The following is a 15,504-nucleotide window of genomic DNA, read 5'->3' as shown; positions in this document are numbered from 1 at the left end:
ATGAGAAAATAGTTAAAAACCATATATATGATAAAGGAAAACTCAATTTATTTTACACTAGGAAAGGACTTGAACATATATTCTCTGAAGAAAATAACCAAAAATCACATGAAAAATAGTTCAACAGCATCAGACATTAGGAAAATGCAAATCAAAACCACAATGCGATACTATTTCACATCCACTATGATAGCTCAATTTAGAAAAATTCTTTAGTCTTAAGAACTCTTTGTAAATAACATTAAGTTTTTACTTTGACGGGTGATATCTGTTCCTATCAGGACCCTGACATTCAGGTGGGGATAATTTTTTTCAAGCCAAGCGTTTTTATTTTTTTAGACATACCTATGAGTGCGGAAGTTCTGGGGCCAAGGAGCAAACCTTAACCACAGCAGTGACCACACCAGATAATTAACCCACTGTGCCACCAGGGAACTCCATGGGTGATCATTTTTTAATGAACAATTTTTTATGGGAAAATACCACAGTTATCCCCACTGAAGCTAAAAATCCAGATTTCCCCTTTCAAAGTTATTACCCATGTTTTCTTACATCAACTAATACAATAATATAATAAGGAGAAATAGGATGTAAAGTATTTGAATAAAGAGATTTGAAGGGGAAGTCATTAAGATGACAATCATTATCTATCTACCAAATCCAAAAGTGTTAAGTGAAAATCCATCATTCTAAAGTGCAAAGTTCAGTCAAGCGATTGAATTCATAATTAAACTGAATATTCCAATAAAATTAAATTTAAAAAGATTAATCATAAATATTTGTCAGTATATTTCTTGAACACTGGCCATAGTTATTTATTAAGAAATTAGATGATTCAGACTATTATTGAGGTTCTTTTTTTTCAATTTTTAAATTGTATTGAAGTGTAGATAATTTACGTTTTGATAATTTCTCCTACACAACAAAGTGATTCAGTTATACATATACACAATCCATTCTTTTTCACATTTTGTTCCATATATTTCACATTTTGTCCCATATAGGTCCTCACAGAATATTGGGTAGTGTTCCCTCTGCTATACAGCTGGTCCCCATTGACCATCCATTCCCTAAACAATATTGTGCATATGCCAAACCCAAACATCCAATCAAACTCTTTCCTACTGTTCCCTTCTTTAACCATATTTTTTTAAGTTTGTGAGTCTGTTTCTGTTTGTAAATAAGTTCAAATGCATCATTTTTTTTACTTTCCACCTATAACTGATATCTTATGATTTTTGTCTTTCACCTACTTAGTATGATAATCTCTAGGTCCATCCATTTTGTTGGAAATGACACTACTCATTCTTTTTATGGATGATTGTATATATGTACTGCATCTTATTATTCCATTCCTGTCTTTAGATATTTAATATGCTTTCATTTCTTCCTATTTTAAATAGTGCTACAAGGAACATTGAGTTGTGTGTATTTTTACAATGATAGATTTCTCAGGATATATGCCCAGGAGTGGGATTACTGAATCATAAGGTAGTCGTATTTGTTTTTTTAAGGAAGCTTGATACTATTCTCCATAGTGGTTCCAACAATTTACATTCCCACCAACAGCATAGGAGTGTTCCCCTTTCGCATCTTCTCAGCATTTATTTTTCTGTAGAATTTTTGATGATGGCTATTCTGAGCATTGGTAGGTGATTCCTATTATACTTTTGATTTGCACTTCTCTAAAAATTAGTAATATTAGGCATCTTCTCATGTATATTAAGATCTGTTTTTTAATGGCTTTGCCAGTAGCATATGGAGGTTCCCAGGTGCACTGCTGAATTGGAGCTAAAGCTGCTGGCCTACCTTATAGCCTCAGTAACACCAGCCTTACATACGTGGTTTTTAGTATCTGCCCATATCTTTAGCAAAAACAGGACCTCAGATTCAAGTTTAGCTATCTGACTTCCATTTTCAAAATATGAGCCACACAAATCCTTGACCTTTTAGTTTCTAATGATCTCAGATACATGCACTTTACATTTTCTAGGTCTTCTAGCGGTTCTTATTAAATAGTTGGTGCAAAACAAGACCTTCTTTCCACATAACAGATATGATCTCTTCATTTTAGTTTCCAGTTTGATAGTATAAAATGTTCACAAAGAATTAATGTGGGTTATTACTTATTTTGAGGCAAAGTCTGCATCATTTATATTGCCACTATATTATGCTTGCTGAGACACATTAAAGCAGCTTCTGGGATATTGAAAACATTATTGCTCCAGGAAATATTTTAATTCATTCAGAGAGAAGATACCATTAGGTTTACTACCATTTGGAAGGAACTGACATATAGTATAACAACTATATATATTTTTTCTCTCTAGTTAAGTTATAATTTAGTCCAAAATAATCTACAGAACATCAGTGTTTTTCCAAATGAAAAATAAGTTATCATTTTTAACACCTACTGGTGAAAAAGAAACTGGTGCTTAGAACACTCCATAAAATTTACACATGCTACATACAACATTTTTGTTTGTTTCATTTCATTTAATAGAATGCAAAAACAAACTAAAGAAATAATTAGAATTTATTGGACTTATAACTTCTATTAGTTTCAAATGTACAGCAAAGTGAAGCAATTACACATGTCCATTATAAATTTCCTATATATAAAAAAATAAAATTTTAATGCAATTCAGCTCAAAGTAAACATCTTCAACTGGTTCAGAGAGGTATTTGATTACTATTATAAGATTCTTAAAAGACAGAAGATGCAATATAAAAATAAATACATCGAGAGATGCAGATGGATCATATCCACCAATTTCCACCTTCTCAAAAAAAAAAAAAATTTGAAGCTGTCAACTAGAACTCCACTAAAAGCCTTAGCTCAGGTCCTGATAATCACGGTGTCACTGAGGATTAACTTCAGCTCTCTCTTCACCACTGTGAAGGGACTACAAACAACATGGGGCAAGCAGAGACATTACCTTAACTCAACAGACACTCATCGACCCATTCCTGAGATACTACCTCACATTTTCTGAGCCAGTGTATCCACCATCTTCAACCTACATAACAAAAAAAAAAAAAAAAATTCGAACAGAGCAACCTGAAACTCCACTGACAGCCTTACCTCAGTCCCCCCCTGCTGGCCCTGGCCCTCAGCACTCCCTTCAGCTCTCCCTTCCCCTCTGTTCAGGCACTACCCACAAGCCCCTCCCAGCTGCCCTGGCCCATTCCCACACGAACCCCTCTGGGCTCCTTTCCTGACATCCTTCCGCTCCCATTTGCTAAGGGGTCCTCATCCTCCGCCCTCTTCCCCCTTCACAACAACCAAACAAAAACCAAAAACCCACAACAAAAACCACCACCACCCACCACCACCACCACCACCACCACCGCAGCGCCACAAAAACCTACCTTGAACCTATCCCCTAGAATGCCCCTCACAACCTCCCCGCAGGGCCCCAGGCTCTCCGTGTCCCTCTCCATTCCCTCCGGCCTCCCTTCCCCTGCACCCACGCAACCCCCACGCACGCTCTGGGGGCAAGGGGTGCCCGCCCGCCTCCACGCTCCCCGCACCCGCACAGGCCCAACCCTTCCTAGCACCTCGCCTCCACTTTTCCAAGTGATCCCATCCACCCTCTTCCTGCCTCTCAAAACTAACCCTCACTTCAACTTCTCACCTGGGGCTCCGCTGCCATCCTCACCTCCCTCCCCCACGCTCGCGGTGGCCCTCCACAGTCCCTGCGTGCTCCCTTCCCCTCCTGGCAGCTAACCCTCCTGCACTCAACCCTCATACCTGCCCTACACTGAAGCCAGTCCCTCCCCAACCAAGCACCTTTCCCCCAAACACTTCCTGGGACCTTCCATCCCCTTTTCCCAAGCATCCTAGGCACCCTTTTCCCTTCTCAAAAAGAAAAAAAACCCTACCTTGAACCTGTCCGCTGGAGCCCTGCTCACATCCTCACTTCAGTTGTCCAACCTCGCTGTGTTGTCCCTCAGCATTGGATCTGGGCTCCCTTCCCCAGGCACGCAGGCAACCCCCTCCCAGGCCAGGGCAGGCATCCAACCCCCACACAGGAGCTCTACACAACAGGGTTCCCGTCTCCCTTGCCCCCATCTGCCCCCCCACCTGCACCCCCCTCATCACCGTTATCACCAAGCCAAGTGCCTACTCTCCGCTTGAACCTTCATCCTGATGCTACCTGACAGCTGTTTCTGGATAATTTACAGCTCAGGAAAAGCTTTCCCAAGTGCTAATATATTTTGACTGAAAACAAATTTGTGTCATTGCATCTTTATAATTTTAAAGGACGAAGTCTTTAAGAAATGTATTTTATCCAGTGTAAAACATAAATTCCACTAGCAGAGTCATGTTATAACAAAAATCTTGGTACCCCCTCGTCCAGTTTTAAAAAGTTAGTCCTTATTTATGTAATTAGACACTTTATAAAAGTGGGCACATACTTTCAGTAAATCTGCAGAGAGACAGTAGTGATGTTAGTTACTTCTTCTCATGCCTATCTTTTCCATGATTTTCCTCCTAAGTAATGATCTTATTCATATATCATGTGCTTTTATTTATTTATTTATTTATTTAGTCTTTTAGGGCTCTACTCACAGCATATGGAGGTTCCCAGGCTAGGGGTCCAACTGGAGCTGTAGTACTTGGCCTACACCACAGCCACACTCAATCCTAGCCATTTCTACAACCTAAAGCACAGTTTACAGCAATGCTGGATCCTTAATCCACTGAGCAAGGCTAGGGATTGAACCTGAATCCTTAAAGATACTCATCAGATTCATTTCCACTGAGCTCCAGTGGGATTTTCCATGTGATTTTATATATAATGAATTCTGATGGACATCTGTGAAATGATATTCACATTTCAGATAATCTTATATTGATTCACTTACGTATGCAACATACCTTATGAATTTCGACAATCCCCTCCCACACCAGTTATTCCACAGTTTATTAGAAGAACACAATACTCAAGTGAAAAAAATGTAGTTTGGTTTTAGTCTAATTACCCAATAAAATTAAATTAGCAAACCTTAACAAGGGAGAGATCTGGAAAAAAAACTGTAGGTGTGATACAAAACAGTATCTCTCCATCTTAAATAAGAAGTGCTATGTAGCTATCAGATAACACAAAGAAACTGACATGGCTCCTTAATATCACAAAGTTTAGAATTTTGAATTTCTAAATTCTAATTTCCAAAGTCTTTTAAAAATAAACTTTATAAGCACTGTAAAGGCAAGAAACCATTACAATGTTAGAGATCATAACAATATTAAGAACAAAAAATTACCAAATAATAAAGTACTACACTGAGTATGAAGTATCAGGCTGTACAGGTGAAGGAAAAGACTGTTGTTTGCATAAATGTGCAGTAGGTTAATTAAGGAATAAAATTATGTAATATATTATACTTTCAAACTGCGTATATTATATATTTACTTAGTAAAATCTCTATTGGAAGTCTGATTATCTTTGATAATTCCATAAAATCATTTTAACAAACACCTACCTCCCTCTATCCAATGCGTTGTTCAGTGGCTGGAGTACATGTGTGCATACACACACCATAGCTTTCAAATCAGGCTAATTTCCCACAGCTTGTCAGTATCTATTAAGTCATCCTTTTAGAGATAATCCCCATCCTGGCACTGGGTAAAGGAATGCACCAAGGAGAAATAGGAGATCTCTGCTTCTTTTTCTCCAGTTTTCTGTTATAGGAGCAGTGACATAACTGGGGAGATCTGGTGCAAAGTAAAAATGCAGGGACCCCACTTTGAAATTATTAAGAGTTTTGAGATGGCGACAGCAGAGCGGTCAGCCAAATGCAGGGCCCTTCTGCCTGCTGGGCACTGTGTGGTCATGACCTCGTTCCATCCCCGCCCCCAGTCTACTGTTAGACTTGCCTCCTCTCAAGTCAGCCCCCCTCCCTCACCTGTCTAGGCACCACATCCACATCAACTCCTTCGGCTGCCAACATCTTTGGACTGAAATGAGGAGGGGAGAAGGGCACAAGGAAAAGGCCACAGTTTAACAAAACACATCCCAAAGTTCTCTGAGTGATCTGAATTGTAACCTACACTTTACAGAATAAGAACAGGATATAAGAGATGCATTAAAAGATCACCTTGCTGGACAAAGTGCAAAGTAATACAGGAAAGCAAGCAGATGAAAACTTAAAATGCAAGCAAATACATTCTTTTTTTTCCTACAAAGGTAAATCTCTCAAGTTGAGGTATGCATTTTGTTTTTAACCAGAGTGTTACTCAGTTAACAAGATCTAAGAAAATATGTTCAAGGCCACAAAGTTGGTAACTTTTTTATTAAGTTAATAATTGCACAGATAAGTGCTCCACATAGGCAAAGAAAAAATGTGTAAAGTCAGAGAAGTGGAAGCCTATATTTACACAGCAGTGAGAGAGGCAATGATCAACTGATTTAAGATACAGTTTTCAACTATAACTGCAATAAAAATGAATTTGTTACCTCAAACTGTTCCTGCTCTTAGAAAGAATGGGATTTACTCTTTGTACATGCCCCAAAGGATAATATACTGAATCTTTTATAACTCAGGTGGAAATTTAATACACTAAATACGGATCAATCTGTTGACAGTCAACACATTGTTTATCTCTTAAATATTAGGCCAATTTTCAGCAGTACTTTGCCTTTCATATTTCTGCATCTATTTTATTTTATTTTTATTTTTGTCTTTTTGCCTTTTTCTAGGGCCACACCTGCGGCATATGGAGGTTCCCAGGCTAGGGATCTAATTGGAGCTATAGCCGCCAGCCTACACCAAAGCCACAGCATTGCCAGATCTGAGCCACAACAGGAACTCCTCTCCATCTATGTTAAAAGCTACTTTTATTGCTTTAGAAAATAAAATATGATTTCTGCAGAAACATGAGTTTTACCATTACTATATCATTAGCATTATCAATCTGTTTCTAATTAAAGCACAAGCATAAAATATATTAAGTATCTAGTTTTAAAGTATTTTTAATATCTTAAATTGCATAAAAACAAAGTTGAAAAAAAAATAAAACAAAGTTGAAAATGTAATATAAATAATATACTAGCAAACAGTCTTTAATACCCACAATATTACCTTTTAAAGGAAGTAGTGTAAGTAAGATTCTATAGCACTGTTGTTTATCTCATTTTGTCAGATCTAGGAGATTACTAGCCTGTTCTTACTTTTATTTTATTTATTATTTTTTAAAATTTATTTATTTGTTTTTTTTTGTTTTTGTCTTTTTGCCTTTTCTAGGGCCACTCCTGTGGCATATGGAGATTCCCATGCTAGGGGTCTAATCAGAGCTGTAGCCACCGGCCTACACCAGAGCCACAGAAACACGGGATCTGAGCCGTGTCTGTGACCTACACCACAGCTCACGGCACCCCCGGATCCTTAACCCACTGAGCAAGGCCAGGGGTCGAACCTGAAACCTCATGGCTCCTAGTAGGATTCGTTAACCACTGTGGCACGACGGGAACTCCTGTTCTTACTTTTCAAAATGATTTTTTATATTAGTTTCAGAAAGAATGCTACTTAAAAATATAAGGGGATGGAGTTCCTGTTGTGGCACAGTGGTTAATGAATCTGACTAGGAACCATGTGGTTGTGGGTTCGATCCCTGGCCTTGCTCAGTGGGTTAATGATCTGGTGTTGCCATGAGCTGTGGTTTAGGTTGCAGATGCAGCTCAGATCCTAAGTTGCTGTGGCTCTGGCACAGGCCAGTGGCTACAGCTCCGATTCGACCCCTAGCCTGGGAACCTCCATATGCCATGGGAGCAGCCCTAGAAAAGGCAAAAAGACAAAAAATAAAATAAAGGGAATTATTTTACACAAATAACTCCTCTCTAATTTACAAAAGAGTTATTTCATTGTTTAAATAACAGAAGAAATTAGTTCCAACTATGCAGAACATATGGTATATAACCTGGTTACAAAAGAGTCATAAACGTACCCTTAATGCATGTAATTCAAACATCATTAATTTTTGATTGTTTGGAGGATGAAGTAAAACCCTTCTGTTATTAGCTAAGGGTAGTGGTTCTCAAAGTACAATCCCTGGAACACCAGCATAAGTACCACCCTAGACCTGTTGGAAGGTTCTTGGAATTTCTGGGGACCCACCTCAGAGCTTCTAAGTCAGAAATGATGGGGGAAGGGTCCATTAGTCCTTGTTTAATCAAGCCCTCTGGGTGATTCTGATACAGTTCAAGTTTAAGAACCAGTGGTTGAGTTTGTCTTTAAAATGTATCATAAAGTATTTGAAATAAAACTGTCCAAATTTCATCATTTTTAATGGATGAGGTGTCCCTGGACCAAATGAACAGTTTAAGTGCAACTTAGAAGAAACAAGAAATCAATTTTACAAATACAGAAAACCTACTCTTTTTAGCAATAATGTAATCAAACCATAAGGGAGAGCAATTATGATTGAATGTAATGTCTTGGTTAGTGACAGGACGTTTTAAAAAATATACTGAAAATGCTTTAGGTAACAAGTGACTAACATATGTTATGAACTGAGAAATTCTAAGTGCAGACTTCTACTGTGCTATTACCAGGTACAAAATGCAAGAGAGGAGACAAAGCCGTATACCTGCTTCTCAAGGACCCAGAATGAAAGGCATTCATCGGAAAACATAGTTATCTTACTAGGGTTTGAATCAATTCCAGCATACAATGGGTCCTCTGATAGCACATCATTTGGCATCAATAACATTTCCATTTTTTAAATATTCAAAATGTATTTGCTCTTGACAATAACAAATCTTTCTTCTCCTATTACAAAATACATATCCTAGAAGGGAGCATAGGCAAAATACTCTCTGACCTCAACCTCATGAATATTTTCTCAGGTCAGTCTCCCAAAGCAATAGAAATAAGAGCAAAAATAAACCCATGGGACCTAATCAAACTGAAAAGCTTTTGCAAAGCAAAGGAAACCCAAAAGAAAACAAAAAGACAACTTGCAGAATGGGAGAAAATAGTTTCAAATGATGCAACGGACAAGGGCTTAATCTCTAGAATATATAAGCAACCTATACAACTCAACAGAAAGAAAGCCAATAACCCAATGGAGAAATGGGCAAAAGACCTGAATAGACTGTTCTCCAAAGAAGATATATAGATGGCCAGCAAACACATGACAAAATGCTCAACATCGTTGATTATAAGAGAAATGCAAATCCAAACTACCATGAGATACCACCTCACACCAGTCAGAATGGCCATCATTAAGAAGTCCACAAATAACAAGTGCTGGAGGGGTTGTTATATATATGTATGTGTGTATACGTATATATATGTATATGTATATATACGTATATGTATATATGCACACATGGTTGGGTCACATTTTTGTGCATCAAAAATTGACAGAACATTGTAAATCAACTACAACAAATAAAATAAATAAAAAACAAAATACATATTCAAAGTATTGGTCTTAAAAATTTGCTTCTGATTTTTCATCTTTTCCTGTTTTGCCTTCCTGATGAACGTCTTTCTTGATAAACAAAAAAGTCATTTTCATCCATATTTTCTTCTTAGCTTTGAAACTGGCGATATGTCTATGTGGTCACTGTTCCCTCTACAAGTATTTGAATAAAGAACTTTCTAGGCCTTCTTTAAAAAGTACTAGTCAGGTCAACAAAGTATATTTACTTTCTTTAGCTCTCCGAACCAAAAATTTCCCCAAAGAGGCCACTGAAGATGATAAGCACCTTCCTCCAGTTAAATACCCAGGGAAACTCTTCTAGCTTGGGCACTAGAAAATGATAAATGTGTATACAGTATGAAAAATATAATGTTAACATTATAAAACATAATCAATAATCTTTAAGGAGAAGAAAATTAGCTTTCTTGATTCCCATCACAAAACATTTTACATAATATGACAAACTCTCCTAAAAAATGTACTTCTAGTAATTTTTTCCCTTTTATTCATGGCCACACTTGCAGCATATGGAAGTTCCCAGGCCAGGGGTTGAATTGGAGCTGCAGCTGCAGGCCTATGCCACAGCCACAGCCACAGCCAAACCCATCTGAGCCACATCTCTGATCTATGCTGTAGCTTTCGGCAATGCCAGATCCTTAACCCACTGAGCTAAGCCAGAGATCGAACCCACATCCTCAAGGACACCATCCCAGGTTCTTAACCTGCTGAGCCCCTGGGAACTTCACTCCTACTTCTAGTAAATTTATTGAACTACTGTCTGAATATAACAAATGTTTTTACAAGAGCGGCACAAGACAGGCATTTATAGGGAAGAAACATGTCTTTAAACATTATTCCATCTGAGACTTGAATATGCTTAAGCTCTACAGTAAGAATTTTAAAAATAATTTTTTAAGTTTTGCCAAATCATTTAAGCTGCCAAAAAGTTAAAACTTCCATGGTGTCCCTCTCCCTCTCTTTCTCTCTTTCCATCTTTCTCTCTCTCTCTCTCTCTCTCACACACACACTCCTAATTATAGGACAGGAATATAAAGTAAGTATTTAAGAGAGGCAAGCTTTTGAAAAAGTATTAACTAAGTATATATTATGACAACAATAAGTATTAATTAAAACTGATAAAGGTTAGTGTTCACTGACTATCAGGCTGTGTATTTAATACTTTACATTCTCTAATCTTTATGACAACTCTGCCATCTCAGTATTACTGTTCCAATTTTACATAGAAAGAAAGTAAATCATACTCCAAATTCAAGCTTTTCATTTTAATTTGCCTAAAGGTACACAGCTAATAGAGCAGTGAAAGTGATAAGTGAACACAAACTAATTCCAAAGCCTGCTCTTTTTTCTATAGGATATCACCTCCCCCAGATTATATTTATCACATTTATTTTATGTATATACTGATATGACGTTACTGTATTTGTATTGCATTGTGTTTTTTTTTTTTTTCCAAATGATTTTCTGGGATTTCTGGTAGCTAGTAGTAACACTAAGACCCAAAAGTGTATTAAAGAAAATTCCGAAGTGCTTTTTCAAAGTTTGGCCTTAAATCCAATCTTCTTTGTTCTAAATTTTGGTCTATAAGAAGTTGCTTCTGGCCGAGAAAGAGAAAATGAAAGGGCAGCTCTGCATGTCCTATGTCAAATGTCTCAGTATTAAAGAAAGTTTAATATCCCATTAATTCAGGACTGGGAATTTTAGCCTCTCTTCATTTTTAGGAAACCAAAGTCTTTATAAAATGTTGCTAGAAAACAGCCAGAAGAAATAGTAATGGAGTTCAAATGAAACAAAAGACACAGCAATTGTCTCAAAGTTGGGAGTGACCCTGCAACTGTCTATCGGTCCAAAACTTCCATCAAAATGAGGATGCTGAGTGGGGTCGGGGGGAGTGGCTGTGCCAGGTCCGTGTGATCATCCCAAATCTCAGGACACAGGCCAGTGTCTGCTCAGGGAGGCTTCCCCTAAAACTAAACCCGGCATTTCAAGAGGACCCTCCTTCCAACAGAAAGTCCTCTTCCTGATCCTCTGTTTTCTTCCTTGGATCCCTACTCTCTACAGCCACTGAGGATAATACTTCAGAGCAATCTTGGACAAATACTTATTTTCCATCCTTTTTATCCTACACTTACAGGAAGGTAAATCCTTCTGCTTACACTTGTATTTTCTTTTCCATTCTTAACTGCTATTGTACTGGACAGCAACCAGCAACAGGAGGAGAAGAGTTTATTAACACTGTACATCAGCAATGTGGTCTATGATTAGTCATTTAAAAAAACAGTGGTGGAGACTCTAATGAAACAAGTAAACATGGGTAACATAATTTAGAAACAAAATGAAATGCACATTATGACTACAGTTATTTAAAATAGTTATGCATGTAGTCACGACAGTAAATAAATACAGAAATTTGAAAAGTTATTTCATGGTTTTAGGGTGGTTACTAAAAATAGTGAGAGGAGTTCCCACTGTGGTATAGTGGGTTAAGGATCTGGTGTTGCCACAGCTGTGGCCTGGATTTGATCCCTGGCCTAGGAACTTCGATATGCTGCAGGTACAGAAAAAAAATTATTAGAAAAAAAAATAACCTTAAAAAAGCTATTATTAGGAGGCTGACTTAGTATCCATGTTGTGCTTTTTGAGGCTTATAAACTTATAAAACAAGGATCATGAAGGGGAGAGTAGGTACAATCTTTGTAACTCTTCTATAAATCTAAATTATTTCAAAATAAGTAGTTTTAAAAACAACAAAAAAGAAAATTTCTACTTTGCATTAAGTGACCAACATTTTTATTTTTTAAAATTATTTTTATTTATTTATTTATTTCTTATTTTCCCACTGTACAGCAAGGGGATCAAGTTATCCTTACATGTATACATTACAATTACATTTTTCCCCACCCTTTCTTCTGTTGCAACATGAGTATCTAGACAAAGTTCTCAATGTTACTCAGCAGGATCTCCTTGTAAATCTATTCTAAGTTGTGTCTGATAAGCCCAAGTTCCCCATCCCTCTCACTCCCTCCCTCTCCCATTGGGCAGCCATATGTCTTTTCTCCAAGTCTATGAGTTTCTTTTCTGAGGACATGTTCATTTGTGCTGGATATTAGATTCCAGTTATAAGTGATATCATATGGTATTTGTCTTTGTCTTTCTGGCTCATTTCACTCAGGATGAGATTCTCTAGTTCCATCCATGTTGCTGCCAATGGCATTATGTATATATACCACATCTTCCAAATCCAATCCTTTGTCGATGGACATTTGGGTTGTTTCCATGTCCTGGCTATTGTGAAGAGTGCTGCAATGAACATGTGGGTGCAGGTGTCTCTTTTGAGGAGAGTTTTGTCTGGATACATGCCCAAGAGTGGGATTGTGGGGTCATATGGAAGTTCTATGTATAGATTTCTAGGGTATCTCCAAAAGGTTCTCCATAGTGGCTGTTCCAGTTTCCATTCCCACCAACAGTGCAAGAGGGTTCCCTTTTCTCCACAGCCCCTCCAGCACTTGTTCTTTGTGGATTTATTAATGATGGCCATTCTGACTGGTGTGAGGTGGTATCTCACGGTAGCTTGGATTTGCATTTCTCTTATCATCAACGATGTTGAGCATGTTTTCATGTGTTTGCTGGCTATCTGTATATCTTCTTTGGAGAACAGTCTATTTAGGTCTTTTGCCCATTTTTCCATTGATTGATTGGCTTTTTTGCTGTTGGGTTGTATAAGTTGCTTATATATTCTAGAGATTAAGCCCTTGTCGGTTGCATCATTTGAAACTATTTTCTCCCATTCTGCAAGTTGTCTTTTTGTTTTCTTTTGGGTTTCCTTTGCTGGGCAAAAGCTTTTCAGTTTGATTAGGTCCAATGGGTTTATTTTTGCTCTTGTTTCTATTGCTTTGGGAGACTGACCTGAGAAAATATTCATGATGTTGATGTCAGGGAGTGTTTTGCCTATGTTTTCTTCTAGGAGTTTGATGGTGTCCTGTCATATATTTAAGTCTTTCAGCCATTTGGAGTTTACTTTTGTGCATGGTGTGAGGGTGTGGTCTAGTCTCATTGCTTTGCATGCAGCCATCCAGATTTCCCAGCAATGCTTGCTGAATAGACTTTCTTTTTCCCATTTTATATTCTTGCCTCCCTTGTCAAAGATTAATTGACCATAGGTGTCAGGGTTTATTTCCGGGTTCTCTATTCTGTTCCATTGGTCTGTCTGTCTGTTTTGATACCAGTACCACACTGTTTTGATGACTGTGGCTTTGTAGTATTTCTTGAAGTCTGGGAGGGTTATGCCTCCCGCTTGGTTTTTGTTTCTCAGGATTGCTTTGGTGATTCTGGGTCTTTTGTGGTTCCATATAAATGTTTGGATTGTTTGTTCTAGTTCTGTGAAAAATGTCATGGGTAATTTGATAGGGATTGCATAGAATCTGTAGATTGCTTTGGGTAGTAAGGCCATTTTTACAATATTGATTTTTCCAATCCAGGATCTTGGACTATCTTTCCATTTATTTCCATCTTCTTTGATTTCTTTGATTAAAGTTTTATAGTTCTCGGCATATAGGTGACCAACATTTTTAATGACAAAAAATATTCTTTAAAAATTCATGTTATTACATACTCAAATAATGATCATATATGATTTCAAGTATTATTTTTCAGTATTCTACACTTATAAAATTTAGTAAAAAGGAGTACCCATCATGGCTCAGTGGTAATGAACCTGAGTAGTATCATGAGGATGTGGGTTTGATCCCTAGCCTCACTCAGTGGGTTTAGCACCTGGCATTGCCATGAGCTGCAGTGTAGGTCACAGATGCAGCTTGGATCTGGTGTTGCTATCAATGTGGTGTAGGCCCACAACTGTGCCTCCAATTTGACTCCCAGCCTGGGAACTTCCAGATGCCATGGTAATGGCACTAAAGAGACAAGAAAAAAAATTGAGGATATGGTCAAAAGCAAGCATTTCCTCAAAGAAGCAAGTTCTACATGTGCTGTAATTTCACTATATATTGTCATATTTCTAGTCTTTTAGTTCCATGTAGGTTATTTATTGAAATATTTGAGTGTTTGTTACGTGATCTGAGGGTGCTCAGAATCTCTGAACTACTTTTAATCTGGGGACTATTTTTTAAGCTGACTTGTTCATTCAGTAAATATTGACTGAGTGTATAACAAGAACCAGCTGCTCCACTTCTATGTGCTGAGTACAGAGCAGTGAACAAGGGAAACAGAACCCTTGCCTTTACATTCTAGTGGAAGATAGCAGAAAATAAACAGAAGAGTGAAATGCATGGGATGGGAAATGGTACAGGGCTCACAAGGAAAGAATCATGAAGGAGAAAGAACTGGGATGGAGTGGGGAGAGCTGCAGTTTTAGACTCAGTGACTCCAGAAAGCCTAAGCTGACACCTGAGTGAGGTCCCAAACTGACGAGGGAATGAACCTCACAGGTAACAGGGAAAGAGTTGTGCAGGCAGAGACAACAGCAGAAGCCCGGGAAACAAGAACTTGCCTACACAATGCAAGAACAGCAAAGAGCCAGTATCTATCAGTACATATCAAGAGGGAGTGAGGGGAGAGTACCCCAGGACAGGAACATGGTCCAGGGGATGAATCTAGTGGGCCATTTCTTGGGATTTAGCTTTTATCCTGATTGAGATGAAAAGTCAGTGGAGGATGTTCATCCAGAATGTGATACAGTATGACCTCTATTTTGATATAAACAGTCTGTTTGCAGAATTAAGAATGATGGAATTAGGAGTTCCTGTCGTGGCGCAGTGGTTAAGGAATCCGACTAGGAACCATGAGGTTGCGGGTTCGATCCCTGGCCTTGCTCAGTGGGTTAAGGATCCGGCATTGCCGTGAGCTGTGGTGTAGGTTGCAGACACGGCTCGGATCCTGCGTTGCTGTGGCTCTGGCGTAGGCCGGTGAGTACAGCCCCGATTCGACCCCTAGCCTGGGAATCTCCATATGCCACAGGAGCGGCCCAAGAAATGGGAAAAAGACAAAATAAATAAATAAATAAATAAAAGAATGATGGAATTAAATCACAGGCAGTA

The 15,504-nt window shown here is 38.2% G+C and overlaps 1 long non-coding RNA gene across 1 annotated transcript in view; it reads right to left on the bottom strand.

Moving 5' to 3' along the window:
- Window positions 1-1,566: 1,566 nt before the first annotated feature.
- The window catches only part of LOC110258381, a 30,412-nt gene continuing 16,474 nt past the window's right edge, over window positions 1,567-15,504 (bottom strand). Inside the window, exon 3 of the long non-coding RNA XR_002341131.1 lies at window positions 1,567-3,020. This is a non-coding gene — a long non-coding RNA (uncharacterized LOC110258381). The remainder of the gene's footprint in view (window positions 3,021-15,504) is intronic.

This window comes from Sus scrofa, unplaced genomic scaffold (assembly GCF_000003025.6).
Source record: "Sus scrofa isolate TJ Tabasco breed Duroc unplaced genomic scaffold, Sscrofa11.1 Contig1948, whole genome shotgun sequence".
Lineage (NCBI taxonomy): Eukaryota > Metazoa > Chordata > Mammalia > Artiodactyla > Suidae > Sus > Sus scrofa.
This window is presented reverse-complemented; position numbering and strand designations above follow the sequence as displayed.